The 23,068-nt window shown below is 39.4% G+C and overlaps 1 protein-coding gene across 1 annotated transcript in view; it reads left to right on the top strand.

The window, feature by feature from the left end:
• Positions 1–23,068, top strand: part of lmf1 (lipase maturation factor 1) — a 584,123-nt gene that overhangs the window by 441,633 nt on the left and 119,422 nt on the right. The gene's annotated exons all lie outside the window — the stretch shown is intronic.

Raw genomic sequence — 23,068 nt, 5'->3', positions numbered from 1 at the left:
TTGTAGCTACCTCATTTATTTTTCCAATATTTCACCTCCTTTCTTGAAATGGTGACTCTTGTTGATTTGTTACAAAGAACTCACAGCACAGTAACAGGCCATTTGACCTACTTGGCCCATGCTGGTGTTTATAGTTTATCCTCCCATCCTACTACTTCTCATCCCACCAGCATAACCAATGACAATGATCTCCCTCCAGTACTTAAACAGATTCCACTTAAATGTGTTGTTACCCTTTGCCTTCATTGCTCCATGTGATAGTGAGTTTCATGTTCTTAAAGGTGTTCCTCCTGAAACAGTTATTGGGTTTGTTGATTACCTTATAACTTTGATTCCCTCTCAAGATGAAGAATTTTCACCATGACTAACTAACTATCTTAAAGTTTACTAATGGGTTTCCCTCAGGTTCCTTTTGTATAGAGGAGGCACCAACTCCCATTATGGTTCCACAGTCATCACTTGTCTATTGTGTTGTTATCTGATACGGGTGACTTCCTCATGTGTAAATGTATTTGAATTCTGGCAAGTTGCCATGTGCATCTATCATACTCAAAGCTACCAAGGGCAGAATGGTGGCTCAGTGGTTAGTACTGCTGCCTCACAAAACCAGACATCCGAGTTCGATTCCAGCCTTGGCCGACTGTCTGTGTGGAGTTTGCACATTCTCCCCATGTCTGTGTGAGTTTCCTCCGGGTGCCCTGGTTTTCTCCCACAGTCCAAAGATGTGCAGATTAGGTGGATTGGCTATGCTAAATTTCCCATAGTGTCTAGAATGGACAGAGTAGGTGTGTCGGCCATGTGAAATGCAGAGATAAGGTAGGGGATGGGTCTGGGAGGGATGCTGTTTGGAGGGTCAGTGTGGATTTGATGGGTTGAGCGACCTGCTTCCACACTGTAGGGATTCTATGATTCCTGTTCTTGCCCAATATCCATACACACAGACTATTCAGCAGGGAGTTAATGGATAATAATTTGGAACCAAAATCCTGGCTGAGATTGTTTGTTTCCTTTATTAAAGGAAGACAAAGCCAACTCCTTTGTCCAACTGGAATATTTCCTGAGGTCAGCTAGACTGGGTTCAAACTTGTAATTTTCTGGAAGTATGTATATCCTAATTTTATTCTGAAGTTATCATATGTAATAATGGAGGATTCTCAAACAAATCTTTTGGTGACATGTTAATTTGGGGTATGATCTACTCTTTCTGGTCCCATGGTGATATTCTGAAGAAGAGCATAAAGTAGAGCAAGAGTCTCCTGGACATTATTTCCCTCATCTTGGTGTTTCTTACAATACAACAGTGACCAAGTTTCAATAAGTATACAATTCATTATCAGGTGCTTTGGTACATCTTCAGGTTGTGGAAGGCACTATGTAAATGCAAGCCTTTCTTATGATACAGCAAAGAGCAAACTTACAACATCCCAACACCCTATTGCTGAATAACAACAGCCGTTAGATGAAACTTACCAGCTGCAAACTCACCCTCTTTTCTCCTTGCTCCGTGTAACATTTTACATCCAAATAGTCTCAAATTACTGATGGTCAGGCAGAAAGGAATCAAACTGTATCCAGACTTTCTGAGCCAAGAATCTCAACAATTTCATTTTTATATTAAAGAGCTGCTTGCTTATCACATCTGTGGTCACATGTTTTGTTTATGAAAGATCCCATTTTCAAACAGAATCAAAATTTTCATCAGCTGTTCCCTGGCAGATACATTTGGGACACATGAACTGGCTAAAATTTCATTACAAGCTTCAGTTCCACAGAAATAGAATTTGTTTATTCCTGTGGGCATTCTATAATAGGAACATTAGAGTTGGTGTATGCTATTCAGCTCCTTGAACCTTCTCTGCCAAGTAAGAAGATCATGAATGATGTTCACCTCAATCTCATTTCGCTGCCATTACTGAATGCTCTTATCCAAGAAGAATCGTGGTCAAGAAATCTTCAGTTGAATCCCCATCATCAACAGCTTTGCTGAGGAGCTTTTGACCAGTCTTTGGTTTAAGAATCCAGTGCTTCTCTGATTTGCATGGCTGTAATTTGAAGATTATGTATCTTTGCTTTGATTCTCCCACCAGCATGAACAGAGGAACATACCCCAAAGAGTCTTTTTAACATTTTAAACAGCCAGGGTCAGATCAGACTTCAGTCATTATAGTCAAGCAAGCTTAGCATTTTACTCGTAATAATATTTCAGAATAACGAAACTACTATTATCATATTGTATTCCTATTTTAATCATTTATTATTGCTACTATGAAGCAGATTTTATAAGTTCAAGCATCAAATTCACAATTGCATGTGGTAGGATCATATTTTGAAAATATGAAGGTGTGGATATAATGGTTGATTAGTGACCCCATGATTTTCCTTGCAAAATTATGCAAGCAATGAATTAGGTGTAACAATTTCCATGGCTATTATATGCTCCCATTCCACAGTGCCCTCCCAACATATTCCTGAATGAACTGATTTTGCTGACAGTGCTACAGCTTTCAATAAATATTTGGTAAGACTGACCCAAATGTTTGACAGAACTTGCTAAAGTTCATTTGGCCTTGGGGATTCATTGTTTAATAGAAATTGCTGGTGATATTGCGGTCTGGGAGTATCAATTGTACTGGCCAATGTTTCTCCATCAATCAATACCACTAAAACTGATTGTACTATGCATTAAGTTGGCTACCTCATTTCCTATGTTACAACAGTGATGATACTTCAAAATGTCTTCATTGGCTGAAATGCACTTTGGCATGTCCTAATGTTGTAAAAGGTGCGATACACATTCAAATCTATATTTTAGACTTGATTGGAAAATTGGGTGTGCAGGTCCTTAGCTGACAGTGTGGTTATTTAATCCAATCTGCCCAGACAATTCCAGGCCAGTTCTGAAAGTACGAGGTAACACTGAAATTTGTTGCTGGGGAGTCAAATCAACACTATGCAGAGTAAACTGTCAAAGTAATTCGAAGTAATAATCGGAGGAAAAGTTGGGCTTATATGTGTAATTTGTTTGCCTTAAAAGTTATGCATCTAGCATGCACCTGTGGCATAACCCGTGTCAGAAAAACCACAATTGTCTCAGATTTCACACATATCATAATTACTTCAGATTTTCCAAGACAAGAACACATTTTAACACTTACTTCATTGTCTCTAAGAAGTTGCCAAGTTCTTTACAAACCGTCTTTGGTCAGCTTGCTTTCACGCTGTCCCCAGCTTCTCGAAGAACATATCTGATGATTCATGATGAGCAATGCTGTTAGAGATTTATTAGTCATCTCCAAAGCCATTACATGTTTAAAGGTTCCTGCGCTACAATAATTCTCAACCATTGCTAGTTCATTTAACATTTATGGAGCCTTTGCAACATAACAATTTCCAATAAATGTTTTTTTATTTGAGGAAATTAATCTCAAAAGTTCCACCTGTTGCCTTTTCTAAAAATTATGCAGAGGTTTGATCTTTAAGAAAGCTATCAATATGAGCAAGTATCCCATTTATACTATGCGTCTGAAGCCCTGATTTTGTTGAGGGAATGCAGGAATGTTATGTGTTTGTTCATGTGCTGTCCTCCAACTGTTCTGCAAAGTGACCATTTTTTTATATACACTGAAGCTGGTGAATGGCTGAATAGGGTGGAATGTTTAAATAAGTTTGATGTTGCTGGAAGTGACATTTTTTGGATGAAATGATAAATTGAGGACTTGTCTCAGGTGGATCTAAAAGCACTAGTTTCAAAGAACGTAGAAGTTTGCCCTGTTTCTTGACAATATTAAACCCCAGTCAACACTACTTGAAAAAAATGACCTGTTCATTGTCATATTGTGGGAACTTGTTTTGTGCAAATTGACGTCCAGGTTTCTTAAATTACACATGATTTCACTTCAAAAGTACCTTATTATTTGTAAAGCACTTGAAATTCATTAAAGTTGGTGTATACAGTCAGTCTTTTTTCACTAACTTTGATGGATAGAAAATTGCCTGTGATATCCCAATAGATGAGCAATGGCAGTTATGAATCATTAGATTGTAAAATCGCGATTTATATATGTCTGTAGCTTCTTTAGATGAATGACAACTAGTTATTCCAATACAGTACTTAAAATAACTCCAAATGCTAATGTGGAAAATGAGACATCCAAATATTACCTCTCCAATAGCTAAGTGAAACAATCAGTTGCATTTTTATTACACCCCAGTGACCTATGAATGTCTTAATAAGTGATATCTGGAGTGGATGCTCTTAAAGGATAGTGACTATCACAGGAATGATAGACCAAGCTTTGTTAATGTTCATTTGAACATTGAAGAACTGTTAATTTTGTGAAACATGACCTTAGCAAATAACTCACACCTGCAGTATTATTGAAGAAAAGAAAAATCATAAGTCTAACTCTTTAAGAAACATACCCTGGAGGGAAGTGTCACTCAAACTAGCTTCAATACACTTGGTGCAACTTTTCCTTTCTCTGTGTGGTCAAGATGCTTTTTGTAATAAGAGACTGACACAGTGAATAAGTATAGCCGAATGGAGAGATTTCTCTGTAATTGTAAGGGAAACACACTTTTAATTAACAAAACAGAATGGGGATGGAAAGAAATCCAAAGTGACCGGAAATTTGGTACTAAAGCAGTGACTGATGGATTTTCCATGTTCATCACTGTGTTCTGTTACATCCACCCAACATAGCATGGAGATAAAACATGACCCTTCCATATGCTGGGATATTCTGCAGGATTCGGCCCATACTTTTGATAAGCTAGTAACTTGTTTTTGTTTTCTCCCCCAAGTCTTCAGCAAAGACTGTAAGAATATAGTTAGACATAACCACATTTTTAAGGCATTAGTCACAAGGAGGATCTCTTAGCATTTCCACAGTTAGGACCTTGAGGCCTGTGCATTCAAAAATTAATCGATGGATTTAGAAAGCTATTTTCAAATTGATTATGTCTAACAGGCCAGTCCCACAGTGAGTGCAGTAAAGTTGTTAGTAAACAAATCTTACATCTCATGCATTTCTCCTCTTTACTTCAACTAATTACTCAATGTTTTTGACACAGCTGGAAGGCTGTGCTCGATTTTATGGTGAATCAGTCAAAAGTAGGCATTCCATATAATTACCATTTGAGGCCTTATCCCCAGATAGTAAATAGTTGATGATTGGATCTCTTACTGTGCCAAGCTGAAGTTTCAACATATTCAGATATGTTTACTCCTCCCTATCTTAGCTAGAGGCTAGGAGCAACACATCTCTCCTGTTTGATTCAAGTTAGTGATTGGAACTTATGGCACCGAAAAGATTTCGAGGTGGAGTGAAATTGATTTGGGAGATGGGTAAAGCAGGCTGAGATCAAACCAGCAAAGCATTTTGACTTCTGAATTACCTGCTTTGCAGTGAAGTGAACTGGAGCCCCGTTTCAGTTAGTTTGTGGTAAATGACATTTGCATCTGGGGGTGAATTTATTGTAAAGGCTTCCTCTGTCAATGTGCAGCTAACTTGGCAGAGTGTCTGAACTTAGACGTACAGTACAATAAGGGTCTAGGTTAGAGTGGTGCTGGAAAAGCACAGCAGGTCAGGCAGCATCCAACGAGCAGGAAAATCGACATTTCAGGCAAAAGCCTTTCATCAGGAATAGAACAACTCTTACATGGTGGTAAGTGCCTTTCCAACAGAGATTCTTTGGTCTGTCTGCAGCAGTACCCAACTACAGGAGAAATTATATAATCATATAACACAAAAACAGCTTTATTACCTCTTGTGGCTGTGTCACATCTTTGAAAGAGCTTTCTTATACTCCCTCGCTTTCCTGATGACCCTGTCAAAGGCTCATCTTCAGTTCCAAACTGACAAAGATTATTTTTCCATTGCTTTCTCAGAAAGAGCAAAACTTGTAGTCTTATGGCGGTTAACTTAGTCCAATCAGAGTGTCAGAGGTTCTGTTCACTCTGAGAGCCTGCTTTGAGGAAACTGGGCCACTGTCAAGTACTATGCATGTGTAAATAATGAGTCACTTGGTGATGGAATACTGACCTCAGTGGCGACGAGAGAAAGAAAATACATTCCTGAAGAAACTTACTTGCAACAGTCATCTTTGAATTGGAGTTAGCATTTTAGGCATCATGCCGTTATTTAGGAAGGTTGACTTGTTTGATCCTGCTGTCGAAGATTGGGCCCAGTATGTGGAAAGAATGCATTTTTTTTCCGGGCACATAACATTGAAGCAGATGAAAAGCAATGAGCAATTCTACTGACTGTTTGTGGACCTAAAGCTTTATCAGTTAGTAGGAGTCAGTGGCAACAGATGCTGAAACCTTTCAAGCGTTGAAGGATTTGGTTACGGAATATTATGACCCCAATTCACCTCTGATTCTGACACACTATTGGTTTTATTTGCAGTTCAATCTGTAGAGGGACTTTTGATGAGGTTATGATGATTGGCGGAGAAATGTGACTTTGGTTTAACCCTTAATGAGATGCTAAGAAATTGTTTGTTTGGTGGTATTAATGATGTAACCCTGCAAAAGTGCCTACCATTTGAAGCCCAACCAGATTTCAAACAGGCACTACAACGGGCTTTGTCATTAGAAAATGCGGCAAGTAAAACGTATAAGTTACAGGATAACACGGTGGCACAGTGGTTAGCATTGCTGCCTCACAGCGCCTGTAGACCCGGGTTCAATTCCCGACTCAGGCTACTGACTGTGTGGAGTTTGCACGTTCTCCCCGTGTCTGCGTGGGTTTCCTCCGGGTGCTCCGGTTTCCTCCCACAGTCCAAAGATGTGCGGGTCAGGTGAATTGGCCAAGCTAAAATTGCCCGTAGTGTTAGGTAAGGGGTAAATGTAGGGGTATGGGTGGGTTGCGCTTCGGCGGGTCGGTGTGGACTTGTTGGGCCGAAGGGCCTGTTTCCACACTGTAAGTCTAATCTAATATGAATGGAAATAGGTACCCTTGTCAGTCTGACTGAGCTTGGGGAACACCACTTGAATGAAGGCAATAGCATAGCCTCACTTAGGTCATATCCTGAACAGATGATTCCAGGTGAGTCCACAGCAAACTGCAAAACACAGCCATGCTTCAGCCAAACAGTTAAAATTTTCTTCAGGATTTGCCAGCAAGCCATTGTAGTTGCTGCTGGTATGTGGACTTGATACAGCAAACGAGTCCCACTAGGCCAGAATTGAGAGAAAGAACTCAGTATCCAGGAGAGTGCACATCCTGGAAAGCCCACCTCCATCTGGCTTAGAACAGTTAAATTATTTAGCAATGCCCAAATCAGAACCAATCAAAATAAAGGTCTGGTGAAATGGTCACTCGGTTCTAATGAAGTTTGATACCAGTGCAAGCTGTCTCAGTGATTGCAGAACCAGTCTTTAACAAATTCTCTCTGGACGCCAACCCTTAAGTTTGGCCCAATTAAGAATCTATACCGAGGTCATTTTACAGATGGAGGGTACAACGTCAGTCTGCATAAGAAGCAGCTGGTTCAGTTACCACTGGTTGTGGTAAAAGCTTTGGGCCCAAGCTTGATGGAGTGAATTTGCTTGAGAAAGGTCCATGTTGATTGGCTCAACATTTTTTGAATAGGAAATGGCTGCCTGAGTGAAATCCTAATTAAATACCAAGATGATTTTCAGGATGGTCTAGGGATTAATAAAGTAGCCAAGGTCATGTTGCATGTTGACCAAGGAAGCAATTCTGTGATTCCATAAGGCCCACCCAGTGCCACTTGCCTTACGGGCAAAAGTAGAGCCAGAAATAAGGAGGCTGGAAATTGAAAGAATCAACATTCTTTGGAAAATTAAGTATGTATTACAGACATCATAAACCTTTGAGATTTTGTATCATGTTGTTCAGACTACCTGAGGAAGCAAACAATTGAAGTTTGAAAAAGCTTCACAATCCATTTTGTAGTTTAATGTTAAGAATATATTTTGCCACAACAATCAGAAACTGTTTTTTTTCTGACTTGATCCTTTCTGTGCTGCTGGTTTATTCCCCAAGGGAAAATTCATTGTTGAGGTCTTACTTTGCTCAATGAGCAGTGCAGTCCACAAAATACAGAGAATGTTACAAATGTGCCAGCAATTCTACTGCATTGTGTCTAAATGGACTCTCACTTCTGTAACATTGCCAACTTTAAAAGTTACACTGCAGGTCTGCAATTATCCACAGGATATCATTTCAACCACATCCATGTGGCACATTGCAAAGAAATGACCACTCTTCATGTATCAGCATAGACAGTGCGTAGCATCAGGGTATTTAAAAAAGTATTTAGGGGCTGAGTCAATTTTCGTCGAACTCTCACCCAATAACCTTGTTCAACTTTTGCTTACGCTATCCCGGAGGACTGCTTGAGACCAAAGATCTATTTTGTAATCTTCCAAAACAGCTTACTGAGCTATTGAGGAGTTTTTTTTAAATTCACACATGGTTCTTTTCCTATCTATTTAAGGGAAACCACAACATTTAGTGATGAAAGAAAATGATAAGGCATTTTATTATGAACTTTAGGTCATGGAGAATTTGAGGTGTCATTCCATCATTTCTGATTGGGATACCAGTGTTAATTCTGGGAAATGTTGCACTGTTCAGAATCACAATCTGGATTAAGTGACATAATTCTTCTGAGAGTGCGTTATGTAAGGAAGACAAATGAGTGTGTACTGGTGCCATTGAATATCGTAACTAAAAACTATAGAATTTTTAAAAACCCCATTTGAGAATAGAATAATCAGATGTACCTGATCTAGAATGTAGAATTCATGCTTTGATCAGGGTGGTTGGTGAGAATGAATTAAAGTTGCCGTAGTTCCAGAGGACCCTGGGGTTGCTCTCACAGAGAGAGACAACTGGCTGTGGTTTAACCTGAGGGTCAGTACACCTCAGGCAAGGGGTGAGGTCAAGAAGGTGAAACCTTCATAGTGACCTCAGCTGGAGCTGGAATTAAACCTGTGCTGTTGACACCACTTTGCATCACAAGCCAGCAGGCCAGAATGCAATTAAATGGTAATAGAATGTCAGACAAGAAGTAATAGATTTCTCATGGTTTATGCAGAACTGACCATGCTGATGTTAGACAGCAATATTTCTCCATTTCTTTTACTCTGTAGTTCGTGGTACTAAACGAAGCATTTGCTTTTCACTTATTTCACTTTCGGAGACTGTAGGGAAGATATTTCAATGCTAGTTACAAGTGCTAGACATGGCTACCTGGCAGTACAATACTTCCTGACATCAGCTTATTCAAAAGATTAGCGTGAGATATTAGCATAGTTTGGATTTGAGTTGGGAGCTAGCCCAGTGGTGCAGACAGAAAGTCTTGTTGACAATGCACTCTAAACTGTTGTGTCTCTTGAAGGTAAGTGGCTATCACCTTGAAAATTTTTTGCCTAGTCAATGGTCAAGAAAAGAAACAACAGGCATAAAGCGGAGTCTGGGGCAAGTGATTATAAGTTTGACTGAAGAAGTAGCTAAATCATTGCACAAGAGAGCAGCTCTCTTTGGTACTCCAGTGCATCCTCCTACCTTCCAGGATCTGATGGTCAAGCTTAATGATCTGTTCAATGCCAGTATTATAAGAAGTTGCCTTTTTTTTGGAGGTGGTATTTTAATATTGGTAGCGGATTGACCAACTAATAGAAACAGAGGGCTGGGATAATGGGGTGGGCATTTTCAGGATGGCAACCTTTAAGTGGAGTGCTCAGGGATCAGTGCTGGGCCCATGACTATTTACAATACATATCAATAGCTTGGCTGAGGAAAGTGAATGTGCTATAGCCAAGTTTGTGGATGACACAAAAATAGGTTGGAAGACAAATAGTGAGAATGACACAAAAACTCTGCAGAGGGTTAAGCTCTGATTTAGCAAGTGGAAAAGCATAGTAGTTCAGGCGGCATCCAAGGAGCAGAAGAGTCAATGTTTCGGGTATCAGCCCTTTGTTAGGAATGCACTCCTGATTAAGGGCTGATGCCCAAAATGTTGGCTGTCCTGCTCTTCAAATGCTGCCTGACCTGCTGTGCTCTTCCAGCGCCACACGTTTTGTCTCTAATCCCCAGCATCTGCAGTCCTCACTGTCTCCAAAGTTTAGCAAGTGTGCAAAAATTTGATAGATGGTGTATAATGTGGGAAAATGTAAAGTTATGAACTTTAGCAGGAAGCCTAGAGGAACTGAATATTATTTAAATGGAGAAAGACTGTAGAAAGTTACAGAACTGGGGGATTTTGGGAGTCCTCATGCATGAATCACAAAAAGCCAGCATCCATGTTCAGTGGGTAATCAAAATGGAATATTAACCTTTATTTTAAAGGGAATAGAGTGTAAAAAGAAGGGAGGTTTTGCTAAAATTATATGACACGCAGAATGTTGTGTACAATTTTGGGCCCTTTGTTAAAATACTGGAGGCAATGAAGAGAAGGTTTGCTAGAATGATACCGAGTATGGAGGTAATGTCTTTATCAGGAGGGGTTGAGTAGGTTGGGCCTGTACTCATTGGAGTTTAGAAGAATGAGAGGCAATTTTATTGAAATATACAAGCTTCTTAGCGGACTTGACAAGGTAGATAAGGAGGCCCCCATGGAAAATGAGATGTTCTTCCAGCTTGCACTGAGGCTCGCTGGAACATTGCAGCAGACCTGCAACAGAAATGTTGGTGTTGGATCATGATGGCATGCTGAGCTGGCAGGCAACTGAAAGCTCAAAGTCATTTCTATGGACACAATATAGATGTTGTGTGAAGTGGTCACCCAGTCTGCGTTCCATCCCAATGTAGAAAATGTCAACACTGAGCAGCAAGTACAGTAAACTAGAATGAATGCAGTACAGGTAAGTTGCTGCTTCATCTGTAAGCGATGCCTGAGGCCTTGGATTGTGAGAAGGGATGAGATAAACAGGCAGGTGTTACACCTTCTGCGATTGCATATGAAGGTGCCATTGGGGCTGTTGGGAATGGAGGAAGAGTGGGCCAGGTTGTCTTGGAAGGAACAGTCCCTACTGAATGTTGACAAGGGAAAGGAGGGTCATGGTCATGGCACACGTCTGGAGGTGATGGAAAGGGAGGCTTACAATTCTTTGGGTGCGGAGGCTGGTGGAATGGTAAGTGAGGATCAGAAGGATCTTATCGTTGTTGTGGGAGGGCAGAAATATGGGAGATGTGTCCGACACAGCTAATACCCCTGTCAAGTACAGAAGTGGGGATGATTTGGAGATGCCAGTTTTGGACTGGGATGTACAAAGTTAAAAATCACACTACACCAGGTTATGGTCCAACTGGTTTAATTGGAAGCACTAGCTTTCAGAGCGCTGCTCCTTCAACCACCTGATGAAGGAGCGGCGCTCCAAAAGCTAGTGCTTCCAATTAAACCTGTTGGACTATAACCTGGTGTTGTGCGATTTTTAACAGAAGTGAAGAATTCTACTAGCTTCCCTAGTCTCTGCACATGCCCAATTCCTATTCTTTGTCACTCTATAACAATTGCTCCCTCTCTGCCTTGTCTCCTAGAATACATTAACCTCACATGTCAACTTCTGGACCATGCAAATATTGAGTGCTCCCATTAAATTGCATCAAACTAATATCAGCAATCGAACAGCTGCATCCAAACTGAACAATGTATTGCATATTCATCACGTGTTGTTCTTCACCATTGCAGTTTGAAATTTGATGACTGCACGCTGTAATTGAGATGCTTCATTAATTGAATTAGAAAGAAAAATTGTCAAGCAATAAAAGTGGTGGAGAGTTATTAATGCTTATGTTCATTCACTTTGTAACTGTTTAAAAGTGCTCTCGTGAGCCAAGACTCAAGTGAAACTGATTCCAGCAGATTAGAGTATATGGAGAGAACCATATTTTAAACGTGAAGTGAGATTTTAGTTGCATTTAAATATCAACAAGAGAATTTTTATGTAGTATAGGGTATAATTTGCCTGTGAAATAACATTTAGTCAATGTTGCTTTTAGCTTTTGTTTCTTAGTGTAAAAGTTTTAAAACTTGAAATCTTGTGCAAATCTTTAAATTGGCCATTGAGAATTTTATTTTCTAAATTATTCAATCTCCATGGGAATTATAATCAAAGAATCATAGAATTTTACAGTACAGAAAGAGGCCATTCAATCCATTGTGTCTCTACTGGCTCGCAAAAGAACCATCCAGCTAATCCCATCCTCCATCCCAACCCCCATAGGTCTCTAAATTCATCACTAAGTTTGATTATTTTTGAGTGTTGTGGTAAGACACAGAAAAAATTAACTGCTTAATCAGGGTCTTGTTTTTGACATAGGGCACTTGATGTCTCTGCCATGGCTACTATAAGGCTTGTGATCAAACCAAATACTATATTCCATCTCCAGTGAACTCCCAATCCTTGAAGAGATTGGCTTTCAGAACCCTTCTGAGCTATCCAGCTGTACCTCGTCCTGTCCTCCATCTTGATATTTGTTGATCTGTTCAGTCACAGAAAATATCACAAAGAAGTTAAATTCTGGTCAGGTCAATGGCCCCATTTTTGTTTCCCAGGAAGATTTGCTTCTTCACAACAGGATAAAGAACCTAGACTCTTAATTTTTTTAAAAAAGAAATGCTCCTTCTGTCTAAGATGTTGGGAAGGAATGTGCCAAATTGAAGAGCTGGGTGACTATATTTCTTATTGGCTCTGAGTTTTTAATATGTAATGAATATCCCAGGAGATTACATAATTGTGCAGATGTGTTGGGCGAGGACTTGTGGACTGCCTCTTAGTATAGATACTCCAAGCATTACTAATGTGGGGCAGGCTTGATAGCCAGTTACGTTTTTGCTGCCAGTGATTTTTATACATTTGTAAATGTTCTAAGATTGACAGCTGATTAACTTAGCACAGGTCGATAACCCTGATGGAGTTTGCAGGTCTGTATCCATCTATGCAATTGTGAGTACATACCATAAACCATACTAATATGCAAGATTATTGCAAGAAAGTGGTTTAATTTTACAATGCATTGCTTTCTCTGACTGGGGTGTATATTAGCACTTTGGGTAAGGCTAGATAACCCAAATTCATTTATTGTCCAATTTTTCTGATTAATTTTAATGAACTGTGACTTGGTCACAACGGCTTGTTGCATCCAGTCAGCTGATATGCAAGGTCCCTAAGTTATAAGAAATGATCCCAGCACTTTCAAACGGCAGATAAATCTGCTTCCACCACAAATTCAGTTCTTCATTTTCATCAAATTATCTTCCCCAATGGTCATGCTTCTTATGTCTCATCATTCTCCTCACTTTTCAGTCATGGCAAATGCCAGAACCATTTTTCAGAAACTATATGTTATGTTTCAACATGTACACTAAACTCCTCTTTAAGAAAATTTCAAAATATATGTTAAATGTTCAAATAACAATGTCTGCTTGGATTTAAGATGGTGTATTACATTCTCTTAGATATAGGTAATGCCATGTAGTCATAGGACCAATAACAGCATTGTTGGATTTCAAAACACTAGGACCAATTTTCAGACTCCTCCTATTGTGACTCTGAAAAGGGAGCAGTGGGAAAATTATTTTTTTTAAAAAAGCTACCCCTGCAACAGTGGAACCTGACTGAGTTTCTGAAGGGACCTTAAAATTATTCTTCAGCAAGGGCTTGGAAGTTTACTCAAAATATTACATCCTGAAACTGTTTGCATGGCCTTTTGCAATGATGTTTATTTATTCTGAAATGTAGGAATCTCCTTTATGAAATGATCTTATTGATAGTCAACAGTCCTGTCTTCCCACCTGAGCCAGCCCCCATTTCATCTTTCTCAGATCTGCACAATCAGTTTTATTACATAGCAGTAAGGAAGGCTGCAAGGACTTAAGAATAGGACATAACGGAGATTCAGTTGGTCTAACTGTGAGAACTCGCAGTTCACACATCTTCGCAAGCGAAGAAATGTTCTAGCAGCACTAAACTCTGAGCAACAGGGAGGCAGCCACTGGCAGCAAAGCCATATGAGGGCTGTTTTGTTTTTTTTAATGAACTTATTTTGCAGTCAGGTAACTGGAAATTCTCTCATTCACCTCTGGCTTGTTCCTGGCTACCCTCTTTCTGCTTCAGTGACTCCCTTGACAGGCCACTGTTATAAGAAATAGTGGCTTCGGACCAACTTCCTACTGTTCTGACAATACGTTGAAGGACCAGTATAGCTTTGTATAATAATTTATTGGTGATTAAAAAGCTGCTGAACAAAATCACAGTTATGAATGACTAGCTAAATGTACAAAACCTTTGGGACTTATGTACATTAACCAGATTCTTTTGGGGTGTTGTTAGTCCTCAAAATACACTCAGAAGTGCCCTTGACATAAGCTAATTAAAACAAGTTGTTCTGTTACTGTTTAAGTCATTCATTATTAGTGATTTTCTCTTGTGTATATCTTTTTGGTCGCTTTACAAAGCGTGGATCTTACTGGCTTGTAATTGGTAATTTTAAAAAAAAGTAAATGCCAATAATAGAAGCCTTGCTCTGAAGGGATGTTCTTCATTCACAAGCCAAAAAGCCTCTCAGTATATCAGAAAGGTCTCACAAATGTCACCTTGCTTTATTTTGTTAACTTCTTCAAAGGTCCTGCTGCATACTGTGGCAAAAATTTGATAGGTGCTGAAAACTTCTCTAGGTCCTTGTGAACTGGCCACAGCTTGAGGAGGAAGTGAAACATCACAATTTAGCTTAATGACAACTTCAATATTCTTTTCTTTCTCACTCTCTGCTTACATAAGCTCCTTTTTAATGTAGTTTTCACTTGCCAAGATGGCCTCTTCAGTCTTTGTGTGTGTGTGTCTCTCTCTCTCTCTCTTTCATGTTCCGGCTATCTCTCGCATTTTCTTTATCTCATACTTTTCCACTATCTCATACTCAATTCATTTTTCTCCCCACTATCTCTTCCTTTGCACTCTCAATCATTTGCCATCTCTCCCTTAGCAGTCTCACATATACTCCACTTGCTGTTTTTGCTTTCTCTTGCACACACTTTAACATCAGTCTCTCTATACTCTCTCTCCTCTCTGCTCTTTCATATTCTTGACTATCTCTCCCTTTTCCACCCTCACATTTTCTCTTTCTTTGTATCTCACACACTTTTCGTTTTCATGCTTTCTTGCTGTTGTCTCTCAATTGCTTTCTTTCTCAGATATAATTGTCGAGGTTCTTGTGGGGACTTGAAAACCAAAGTAACCAAATATACCCTGAAATTCAAACCTGAGATGGTAACTTATAACACATATTAGAACGAATGCAATTTAAGCATGAATTTAAATATTTTAAGGCAGAGATAGATAGATACTTGATTACCAACTAAATGAAAGATTATTGGGGTTATGCAGAAATGTAGAATTGAAGTTAAAATCAGATCAGTCATGATCTTATTGAGTGGTAGACCAGACTTCAAGGGCAGAGTGGCGTCCTTTTGTTCCTTGTTCATGTGTGATTAATTTTGGTCTGGCCTTGTACTTCAAAATTAGGTCTGCTTGCAGACAAATGCATCTGGGCCCAGTAAAATTTCTGTTGCATATTTTTCAGTGATATCTCATTTAATGCTGGATTGATTGTTCACTGAAAGTATCCGTTCTATTGAGCACTATGATTGTGTTGACCATTTTCAATTACTGTCCAAAAGCTGAGTGGGCCTTCTCTTGTTCCACATTTACCTGTTCATAACAAATAGATTACACTTCAAATTAGACTTCAAACCATCAAAATAACACAGATAAGTCTAACACAAGCAATTACATTGCTTCCTGTAAATGTGTAATACTACATAATTAGACTGTTGCACAGTATTCTTTATTCATGCAAGATAAGTTAAGAGTTCTAGCTGGTAACAAATTTCACCTTTGTGTTTCACCAATACAGTTACCATCGGCAAAAAATATCTTTACGAATATTCCTCCCTCAGATCACAAGACTCCTAGTGGCGTTACTTACAGCTGTTACTTTTCAACTGATGAAAATAACTCCTGGTTCACAGTTTTGAAACTTCTGTGAAAACATGCGGCTAGTTCGCATCTCTAAGTTATTCACAGAGTTTTCAGTGTTTTGGACTCCTTTAGTTAGCTCACAAGGTTGCAGTTTTATTTTCTGTCACACACCTAAGTGACATCTTTTGAAAGAGAGAGATGCTTCTCTTTGTGACAATTTTCTGTCTTTCTCCGTCTGCCTCTGCATGCTTTCTGTCCTAAATGATGATTGCCTTAATGTCCAACTCCCTTGCTTGTGACTCAATCCTATCTACCAGCCATGTACCTTTTTAAAAATTTCATTCCTGTTGCAACGACTTCCATGTCAAAGGTCGTCAGATCAAGGAACAATTTCTTTTTAACTTTCCATGAAGATTTCAATAGATTTCTTGCCAATTGAAACAAACTCTTAAAAGTTCCCTTTAAACACTCTTAAAAGCATTGAGAGATTCCATAGACCTTTTAAATACACTAAAAAATGTTTCTTCATTTCTTTTTTGTTCTCTCATGGGTCCTGGTCATCGCTGGCTGGCCAGTATTTATTGCTCGTCCCCTGTTGTCTTTCGGCAGGTGGTGGTAAGCTGCCTTTTTGAACTACTGCATTTGAACCCACAATGCCATCAGGGAGGGAATTCCAGGATTTTGGCCCAGTAACAGTGAAGGAATGGTGATATACCTAAGTATGGATGCTGAGTGGGTTGTAGGGGAACATGGAGGTGGTGGTGTTCCCACATATTTACTGCATTTGTGCTTTTAGATGGAAGTGATTGTGGGTTTGGAAAGTACTGTTTAAGGATCTTCGGTGAGTTTCTTCAGTGCACCCTGTAGATAATAGCAGCTTTGTGTATTGAGTCTCAGTGGTGGAGAGAATGGGTTTTTGTGGATGTGGGACCAATTAAACAGGCTGCTTTGCCCTGGATGGTGTTAAGGTTTTTTGTGTGTTGTTGAAGTTACACCCATCCAGGCGAGTGGGGAATATTCCATCGCACTTCTGACTTGCGCCTTGTAGATGGTTCACAGACTCTGGGGAGTTAGGAGGTGAGTTACTTGCCATAGTATTCCTAGTCTGTGACTTGCTGTTATAGTCACTATATATGTGGTGAGTTCAGTGGAGTTTCTGATCAATGGTAACCCTAAAGATGTCGATAGGTGATTCAGTTATGGTAACAGCAGTGGTTAAATCATCTCTTATTAGAAATGGATATTGCCTGGCATTTGGGTGACACAAATGTTATTTAACACTTGTCAGTGCCTATCCAGATCTTGTGGCAATTGAATGTGGACTCCTTCAGTATCTGAGGAGTTGCAGCCATAGTTCTAACATGGCCAAAATAACTAAACTCCTGAGGTGAGAGGACAGCCCTTGACATCAAGGCCACATTCAACTGAGTGTGGCATCAAAGAGTCTTACAGACTGGAAGTAGTGGGAATTGGGGGAGAAACTCTCCAGTGATTCAAGTCTTACCGGTCACATAGGAAAATGGTTGTTGTTGTTGGAGGGCAATCATCTGAGCCACAGGACATCTCTGCAGAAGTTCCTCAAGGTAATGTCAAGGCTCAACAATATTCAGCTGCTTCATCAATTACTTTCTCTGCAACATAAGGTCAGAAGTGGGGTTGTTTGCTGATGGCACAATGTTCAGCATTATTTGTATCTGCTCAGATACTGAAGCAGCATGGATTGAGTCTTGTTGCTAGATCTGTTTGAAGTCTGCCCCATATAACAGGGCAATAGCGTCACACAGCATAATGGAGGGTATGCTCAATTGGAAGGTGAGACTTCATCTCCACAAGAACTTTGCAGTGGTCACTCTTACCGATACTGTCATGGACAGATGCATCTGCAGCTGGTAGATTGATTAGGATGAGGACAGGTATGTTTTTCCTTCTTGTTAGTTCCTGTCTAGCAGCTGTGTTCGTTAGGACCCAAGCAACTTGATCGGTAGTGCTGCTGCCGAGCTCTATCACCTTGAATACATTTACACCCTTGCCACACTTGGTGCTTCTTCAAAATATTGTTCAACTTGCAGGAGTATTGATTCAACACCTGTGTATGTGTCAATCAGCAGGAAGTTTCCTGCCCATGTTTAACCTGAAACTATGAGACTTCATGGAGCCTAGATTCAATGTTAAGGACTCCCAGAGTAACCAAGGATGGTGAAGGTGATGCCTGGGACATTGTCTGAAAGGTGTCTTTAGGGTAGTACGGACTTTGCAGGGTCATCTCAAAGGACAATTGAAAATCACTCACATTGCTGTCGGTCTGGAGTTGCAGATTGGGTGAGGACGACAGATCTCCTCTAAGGGCATTAGTGAACCAGATGGGCTTTTCCAACAATCAACAATGGTTTCATGGGAGAATCAATGAATTATTAATTCCAAATTGTTTTTATCAAATTCCAAGTCCACCATCTGCTGTAGTCCCCAGGACATTAGCTGAGTTTTTGAACTAATAGTCTAGCGATAATATCACTTGGCCATTACCACCCCCTGTCATGTGATTTACTACTTCCAAGTTAAAGATTGTCACACAATCACTCACTGTCTTGCACAGTTCCTGTACTCTCTCATACTTACACAAACTTGGAACCCTAGATAATTTTACCTCTCCATGGCCAAATTATGAATGGAGTATTCCAAATGATCCAAAAATAGTAGTTTTAGCAATTTACTTGCACCAAATTATCTGACTGTTATATATCTATAGTCATGTGTAATGACAAATATTGTGCCAACTAAGCTATCAAATGAGTTATCCCGACTTAATGTAGTAGTCTTTTGAATTACATTATGTGTAGACTGTCTTGCTTATAATTTTCAAGATTTGGGAATTTGCTGACATATTAAAAAGTAAGCAGTAAATTAATTATCAAAAACTTTTCGACAAAAACTAGCTGCCTCTGTTTATATGGTGTTAGCAAACCCTGGAAAAGACTTGCAAGCTGCTAAAAGATTATTTGTTCTTCTTTACGTACTCCAGATGTGGAAAAAATACATAATGAATAAACAAAAATCAGCTCTTTAAACTGTTCACAAAGCCTTTGTGTAGTGTAACAAGACAGGCATGTAATTTTGCTCCTTTGCTGTGTTTACTTCAGTCATGAAATACACACTACACTCTGCCATTTTCTAACTTCATTGTTAACTTCATCTAAGAGAATTGAGATCAGGTACAAAGGTGAGAAAGAATTCAATTGTTTCAATTCTCCCCACCCCTATCTATTATCCCTGTGTAGCTGAGAATGCGTTTCTTTTCATTTCTCGAACGAATTACAGGCAATAATTGTTTCACCTGGAGCCTTTAAAACTCCACATTTCCTGAATGCTTAGTGTTCACTGTGTTACAGCACAAGGATAGCAGACCAAACCAAACTATCCTCCTTATTGGATTCGCACCACAGTGAAATTAGAAAATTCACTATCCCTTAAAATTGCTCAATTGTTCCTAACCAGATTTTACAAATGACAAGTCTTGCATACCTAGATTATAACTTAAAAAGATTAACAGATTTTAACTTTAACAGAACAGAGATAAACAACAATGCAATCTCGTATCTAACATGGCAGCCCAACCTTCTTTGACCATAAACACCAGCATTCTCTCACTGATAGACACAATTCAGGGATAAATTTTAAAAAAGGATTGTAATTTGCCAGTTCAATAACCACTTCAATAATGAATACCAGGCCTTCATGAAATCCTTGATCAAAGGGTTGTATTTCACATACATCGTTACTGTGTATCTGCTTGAATTGTGAAGTTACTAATCAATTCAAACAGCTTCTGCAGATTTATGGAGAAGACTTTTACTTATTTCTTACTGACTGCGATTTTTTTTTCAGATCTGTCAATAACTGAAGAATAACTTGACAAATCAAAATCCAAAAACAGTTTCAGTCCAGAAGCTTCTAAACCAAAAGTGCCTCCTGCCCAAAACCCAGTCAGAGCCAATTTAAAAGAAATCAGCATTCCCTGTGGTTGGCTGGCTAGTCCTCCTTGTTGGAGAGGATTCTGAGAGATAGGATTTATGTGCATTGGTAGAGGCAAGGACTGATTAGGGATAGTCAGTATGGTTTTATTCCAGAGAAATTATGTCTGACAAACTTGATTGTTTGAAAGTGACCAAAATGATTAAGGAGGCCAGAGCAGCTTACATGTATATGGACTTTAGTAAAACCTTTGACATGGTAGACTAATTGGTAATGTTAGATCACGTGGTATTCAGGATGAGCTTGTCAATTGGAACAAAATTGGCTTGATGGTAGGAGACAGAGGGTAGTTGTGGAGGATTGTTTTTTGAACAGGAGGCCTGTGACCAACAGGGTTCCAAGGTATCATTATTATGTCCATTTTTGTTTGTCATTTATATAAATGATTTGGATAAGAATATAGGAGACATGGTTAATAAGTTTGCAGATGACACCAAGGTTGCTGGTGTAGTGGATTGTGAAGAAGCGTATCTAAGGTTAGAAGGAGATCTTGATCAATTGGGTTAATGAGTTGAGGGGTAGCAGACGGAGTTTAATTTGGATAAATATGAAGTATTGCATTTTGGTAATACAAAGTGCTAGACTTATACAATTAGTGGTAAGGCCCTGGGCGGTGTTGTAAAACAGGGAGAGGAAGGGATTCAGGTTCATAAGTCTTTGAAATTTGCATCACAGGTAGACAGGGTGGTTAAAAAGGCATTTAGCACACTTGCCTTCATTGCTGTGACATTTGGGTATATGAGGTTGCACAGAATGTTGGTGAGGCCACTTCTGGAATACTATGTGCAGTTCTGGTAGCCCTGCTTTAGAAAGGATATTATTAAATTGGACAGGGTTCAGAAAAGATCTACTAGGATGTTGCCAGGAATGGAAGGTTTGAGTTCTAAAAATAGGCTGGATAGGCTGGGACTTTTTCCATGGATCTTGGAGGTTGAGAGGTGACCTTATAAAATCATGATGGGCACAGATCAGCAAGGGTCTATAGCAAAATAGCAACTGTGAAATATAGCATATTTTTAAGTTGAGAAGAGAAAATTTTAAAAAGGACATGAGGGACAACTTTTTTCACATAGAGTGTGCTGCATGTGTGGAATGAACTGCCAGAGGATGTGGTGGATGCAGCTACAGTTGCAACATTTAAAAGAAATTTAAGTAAGTACATGAAGAGGGATATGGGCTAAATGCAAGCAAGTGGACCTCGTATAGTTTGGGAACATGTTGAATCAAAGGGTCTGCATCGATGCTGTATGATTCTATGATTGACCACTTCAACATCCAACCTGCTTCCCATCCCTGAGCATAGCAATATCTCTGTGCTGAAATATCTACAATGTGCACAGAACAGTAATTAACCTGCATTATCTTTTCAGGCCAGTTCCCAATAGCAAGCATCTGCTTTAAATCTCTCCTTGTTTTAAAAACAAGCTGCTGCTCATGGTTCAATTTTCAACTGCAACTCAGTTCCAAACCAAAAACCAGAAAACTAAAAGATAAAACTGGTACATCCTAGCTGCATGACACTTGGTGCAAGTGAATAGTTATAGGGGATTCTCTTTTGTAATGGTACGCTAAAAAAAGTAGTGTGTATTTTTGGTACAGGATCAAGTCAAAAGTTGAACAATGGATAGAGTAGGAGTGGGGGCATTGTTTGAGAATTTTCTTGAGAGGCTGATGTAGCTGACATCTCAGAATCCTGAGACATTTGAAAAACAATAAATTCACCCTTTTTAATTTTCAAAGACAAAGATATATGGTGAACACTCCATTTCTAAAATTCCCAGATGGTTGTCTTAAAGCTCAGCCTGTTTGTTCCATAACCATAAAATGATTTAAAATTCTTTCAAACCCTCCACCCATTAGTGAGGTATTTTCTGTTCTATATTCACCAACCATGTCTCAGTGGGCAGTACTTTCTACTCTGAGGAAATTAAGTTGTGGGTTTGAATTCCATTCCCAGACACTTGGGAATGAAATTCAGGTTGGCACTAAGTGCCATATGGAGAGATTGCAGCCTGAGGGGGATATCCTTGTTTTGGATGAGTTGTTAAACTTAGTTCCCATTTGACACTGCTCTCCAGGCAGATATAAAAGATTCCATGCCACTATTTAAGAAAGAACAGGGGAATTGTCCCCAGTACCCTTGCCAATATTTAACTTTTGATTAAACTCACAAAAGCAAACTATCCTGTCATTACCACATCACCGTTGTCTGCCACAGATACCACATTAAAACAATGATTATGCTTCAAGAATATATAATTAGCTGTAACACACTTTGAGACATCCTGAGGTTGTGAAAGGGCACTTTTTGTCTTTCTGCATCTCATGAACAGAATTTGATTGTATCGTTTAACAAAATTTATGTAATTTTCAAATCTTCCTCTTGGTTTCTGAACTGAAAATTGACCAGATTCTGCTGACAGGGAAAAGAATCAGATTGGATTTTCTCACCACTGTGTTCAAAAACATATATTTTAATCTTCACTCACTTTTTTGGGGCAGTGGATAAAAGGGGTGAGTAGAGGGTGGAATTATTGAAACAGTGCAGAGCAGATGCAGGTAAGGATAGTTTCAACATGTTTCAGACTTCAATCTATTGCTGTTCCCAGTGACTTGAATTTCAGATATCTCTGCAGCCACACTCTTAGACATCTCAACTGAGCTCGTTGCAATTACTGAAGATGCATTACTTCCTCCTGGAGGCGGAATTTAAAAATAATGATGAAACTCTAAACTACCATCACTGAGGTTGGAGTGGTTGCAGGGCAATAAAGTAAAAGAAACGTGAGCCCTCTCAGATGGGTCTTCTGTTCTTTATTGTGCGTCTGATTTTCTTTGAAAGCAGCAGGAAAAAGGGGGAAGGCAAATGTTAGAAGTTTTGCATTTAAGATTGGTCCTGCAGGTGTGTCGTTGCTGGAGGATGTGTCACTGGCTGATATTACAGTAAAGAGTCTCAGCTGAGCCATAGGGTAGATGTGACTCAACTCACCCTTCAGAAGTGAAACTGGATCCCCTGTTTCTCAAATGGTGAACAGCACCTGGGAAATTTCAGTTGAAAAATGTTATTCTGAACAAGTGACATTT

This window comes from Hemiscyllium ocellatum, chromosome 20, assembly GCF_020745735.1.
Source record: "Hemiscyllium ocellatum isolate sHemOce1 chromosome 20, sHemOce1.pat.X.cur, whole genome shotgun sequence".
NCBI lineage: Eukaryota > Metazoa > Chordata > Chondrichthyes > Orectolobiformes > Hemiscylliidae > Hemiscyllium > Hemiscyllium ocellatum.
Note: the sequence above shows the minus strand (reverse complement) of the source record. Positions and strands in the feature narration are given on the sequence as shown.